Below are 4,927 nucleotides of genomic sequence, written 5' to 3'. Positions count from 1 at the left end.
ATGTGTGTGGATGGGGTGTGTGGATGTGTGCGTGTGTGTAGATGTGTATGGGGGTGTGGAGCTGTGTGCATGTGTGTAGATGTGTGTGCATGTGTGCATGTGTGTAGATGTGTGTTCGTGCGTGCATATGCACATGTGCGGTATGTGTAGATGTGTACAGATGTGTATGCATGTGCGTGTATGCGGGGATGTGTGTGCATGTGTATGCGTGTGCGTGTGCATTTGCATGTGTGTGGATGGGGGTGTGTGGATGTGTGCGTGCGTGCATATGCACGTGTGCAGTATGTGTAGATGTGTACAGATGTGTATGCGTGTGTGCATGTGTGTAGATGTGTGTGCGTGTGTGCGTGTATGCGCGTGCGTGTGCATCTGCATGTGTGTGGATGGGGGTGTGTGCACGTGTGCATGTGCGTGTGTGTAGATGTGTGTGGGGTTGTGCATATGCATGCGTGTGGATGGGGGTGTGTGGATGTGTGCGTGTGCATGTGTGTAAATGTGTGTGCGTGTGTGCATGTGTATGCGTGTGCATTTGCATGTGTGTGCGTGTGTGTAGATGTGTGTGTGCATGCATATGCGCGTGTGTGGTATGTGTAGATGTGTACAGATGTGTGTGCATGTGTGCATGTGTATGTGTGTGCGTGTATGCGGGGACATGTGTGCGTGTGTGCATGTGTATGCGTGTGCGTGTGCATGCATACACACTCAGGGAAGGTGCACGGTGAGGCGAGCATTGAGACCCCTCCACACCACTCTGTCCAGACACCACAAGCCCCTAGGAGGGGTGAAGGGAGCAGCCCGGGGAAGGTGTCAGGTTGGTTGGAACTGCAGACGCCCCACGCCCCACGCCCCACCCCTCAGATGGGAAGACAGTGAGTGGGCAGGAGGCAGAGGGCACTCCTGGGCCCCGTGGTTGGATCTGGTCCAGCCAGGAGAGCGGGGCCGGCCCCCAGGGAGAGCCTGACTGCGCCCGCGTTGCCGACTGCCAAGGAAGTTCCGGCCCTGCCTCTGGGCAGAGCAAACACGTCAGGGACGAGGCCGTTAGATTAACTGGTGGAGACTAACTTCCTGCATCACAAGAATCACCCTTAATTGAAGAAAGAATAGCTAGCATTCAGAGGCGCTGCCCGTGGCCACCTGCAGGAAAGCGGGAACCGCTGCCTCTGGGCACCCGGCTCGGTGGCGAGGGTCGGTGTCAGGATTCCGGCAGACCCTTCCCCCGGAGGGGCCGGCAGCTCCCAGGCCCAGCTGCGCACTACTGCCCGAGGATGTGTGCACAGATTGGGCCCATCGGAGAGCTCCGGGCAGGCAGGGAGCGGGGCTGGCCTGGACCTGGGTCCCAGACAGCTGGTGTCCGGGCACTTGGAAAGGGAAGTGACCAGAGCCAACATGGCCCCACAGAAAGGCAGTCACGCCCGGCTACTCTCATTTCCTTTCCGGGCACGCTGGCTCGTGGGGTAGGTCCTGCGGTGCCTGCTGGGCCTGGCACGGCCGCTCCCAGCTCAGGCCCGGCCAAGCAACTCATCCCTGCCCACTGCTGATGGGCGTCGGGGGAAGGCCCGGGGCAGGACGGGGCTGGCCCCGTGGCTCTGCCAGCCGCACCTCCCGGTCGCACCTTCCCTCCCTGCAGCCTTCCCGGCCCCTCCTCACTGGTTCCCGCACCATAGTCTCGGACTGCTGTCCACTGCCACGGGGGACACCTCTATTCACAAAAGCAGCCTCGGAAGCAGATGCTCCTGTCTGGAGCTGCCCCGAGCCCTGCCCGCCGCGCGGGATGCCAGGTGAATGAGCTCTCCGCCGCTTGCTGGTAGCTGCAGCTTATCTACCCTGCGCTTCAACCTCCCACCCCGAGAGGGGTTAGGACCACGGCCTCACCCTCACAGCAGAGTCTGTAAACTAGGCGCTGGGTGGCCAAGGCGCTCACTTGTGATCCCTTAAGATCAGCAAGGGAGCCTTCGGGTGAGCCCTGGACCCCATGTGTAAGGGCCCCCAGCCAGGGCAGTCCCAACCCGGGGGCTACGCCGAATGCTCCACAGTTCCACAGAATGCCACGGTCCCGTCCGTGCCTACGAGGGTGGACTGAGAAATCCAGACAATCGTGTGCACGCATCCTCAGTGTTTCCCAAAGACGTGTGGGGAGGTCTCGCAGAACCCGGTGAGTGCCACGGTCACCGAGGGGCACGTTGGGGCCCAGCCTGCTTCTTGGTCGCGCCAATCAGGGTGCGCAGGTCACGGCACTTGGGGGAGCCTGCAGGGGCTGGGGCAGGTTTTCCAAGGAAGGTGCAGTTGGAGGAGGCCGTGCTGGGTGGCACAGAATAGGTCCCTCCTCCACGACCCACCTCCCCCTTCAGCCTTGCAGTGGGGCTGGGTTTGTGTTTGATGTCGAGACGGCCCAGAGCAGGCCCAGCTGTCTGCACGTTATTCTCAGACCAAACACGGATGAGGAACTGGGTGGAAATGTCCCACGGGCGGGGAGAGCAGCCCGTCCTGTGTGCTCACGGCAGTGCCCGTTGGCACGGCCTCAGCCTCGTCGCTCCTCCGAGCTGGCCCCACACACTCTGCGTATTCGGCACAAGTTACAGATGGCAGATTACGGCCGTCAGTGATAAGGATTTAGGAATCAGCTCGTAGACGGGGAAACCGCCTGCAGTTCCCGATATACCCCTGCAGCTGTAGGGACAAGGGCGGGAAACCACAATCACATCATGTGGACAGGCCGTCGCAGACCATGGCTCCGTGCACCGAGAACCCGCTCTGCACCTGCTCCAGCTCCCGAGCGCCGTGCCTCGGGCTTCCCTGCTCGGCCTGGTCCTCACGGGGGCCCAGCAGGCCACACCCCGGCCCTGAGATGCACACAATTGGATAGAGTAGGACCGGGGTGTCTGGCACAGCCCTGTGTGTGTGCGTCTGCTCGGCTCCTCTCCCCACTCCCCTCCTCCACATGACGGCTCCCAGTCTTCCTGCAGAGGCTCCTCCTGCCATGTGCTCCTCACTCTTCCCCTGCCGGCGTGTTTGAGCTGTATCCATGTCAGTATCTGTGGATTTGGCCTCTTCCTTTTGACTGCTGCATAGTATTTCACAGGGTGCAAACACCTCGTCTTATCCTTTTAACCCCTCTTAGTGGCCACTTAGGCCAGAGAGCCTCTTGCTGTCCCGACATCGCCCTGCACGTCCATGCTCCCGGCAGGCAGACTCCAGCACACCCACAGCACGGGGATGCTGGGGCCATCGGGAACACACACGTTTCCCTAAATACTGCATGACAAGTTGCTCTCAGAGGTGGTTCTGCCAACACCTTCCGCAGTGGGACGACTCAGCGCAGCATGAGAACCTGACTTCCAGCCTGGGCCCTGCCGCCTGGAATGCTCCTCCGCCCCTGGGGGCCCCTGGCGTGTCCCACAGAGCCAGCACGGCCTCGCACGGCAGCCTCACCTAGCTGGGACACAAACTGCATTCCATCCTCCGCCTCCAAGCACAATGATGTCCTCCCCGGACGCGCTGGGGACAGAGGCGGGAGGTCTGCGCTGAAGTCAGCTCAGAAGGGCCTCCTTCACGGTGGGGATAAACCTTGGCGGCCCCATCGCCACAGGTGGGGAAAGCTGTTGTGGCCGCCACGAGGCAGGGCGCCCCGTACACGCACAGCGCGCACTTGCTGACGCAGCTCGGAGACTGTGTTGGCTCCTGGAGAGCATCCACTGGCCGGGGCTCAGGCCACAGCTGGATAAGCCAAGACAGGGTCCCAGGCGGAGGGAACCCCAAACAAGGGGTCACAGTGTCCACTCCTCTGCCTCCAGACTCTCCCAGGAACTGGGGACCTCTGGGGCTGGGAACAGTGGTGACGGGGGCCCCAGGGACCTCGTGGGTGTTCCTCGCGAGTTACCATGTTTAGTCCTGAGAGCAGCCCATCGACCACTCCCATTTTACAGATGAGGGAACTGAGGCTAGAAGCCAGGAATCTTTCTTCGGGCCCTAAGTGGTGGACCAGGTCCGCCATCCAGGATCCCCTCTACCTCCAGAGGGAAGACGACCTAGGAGAGCAGGAAGGCAGGGCACCAGGAGTCGGGGGCTCTGCCTGCAGCCGGGCTCCCCACCCACCATGGGCCCCACAGTCTGCCCGCGTGCACACAGCCCGCCTGGCCTGGGAAGCCTCCCAGCGGTGCTGCTGGGCTGTGTACCAATGAGCAAAAGGCTGAATTTTACAAGGGTTGGAAAGTGAATTGAGTGCACTTATTAAGGATATACTAGATTTCCGGCGGAGTGCAAAGGCACCCCAGGGACCCCGGGCAGCGCAGCCTTCTCCAAAGGCGAGAGCCTCCCTCTGGGGCTGCGCCGGGGAAGCCACGGTGGGAGACATCGCACTGGGCAGGTGCCGATTAGATTAGCGGCTGAAGGACCGCAGTCAGTCAAGGAAACATCCTGGCCCAGAAGGGCTGAAGGCGAGAGAACAGGCAGATCTAGAGAGAAATCCCCTTAGCGTGTAAATCCGCGTCCAAAGGCAGAAGCAAAGACGGCGGGCGCCAGTGTTCATGGAGGGAAGGGGTGCGGAGGCCAGGAGCGGGGGAGGGGCACACGCTGCGCTTCGTTTTCAGATCGGGGGTCCCTGGAGGGAGCCAGAACACCCCGACATCCTCTGTTCCAGCGAGGAAGGACCCCCAGACCCCAGTCAGGGCCAGCTCCAGCTCGGCGGACCCGCACCTCGCTGCACAGCTGGGGACGCGCGGCCCCAGGTACTGGAGATCAAACGGGGCTCCTAGCGCCCCGAAGACGGGGGCGATCCCTGGCTTGTGGTAAGGGGCCCCTTCTCTCTCCTTGTCCTGCCGTCCTGTCCCCGCCGCCAGGAGCAGTAGTGATGGTCTGCTCGCCCCCGCAGCGCGCGGAGCGGACCCACGGTGCGCACGAGGCGCGGACAGCAGACCCACGGGCAGCACGC

Source organism: Mirounga leonina, unplaced genomic scaffold (assembly GCF_011800145.1).
Source record: "Mirounga leonina isolate KUSES-001 unplaced genomic scaffold, KU_Mleo_1.0 Mir_488, whole genome shotgun sequence".
NCBI lineage: Eukaryota > Metazoa > Chordata > Mammalia > Carnivora > Phocidae > Mirounga > Mirounga leonina.
Note: the sequence above shows the minus strand (reverse complement) of the source record.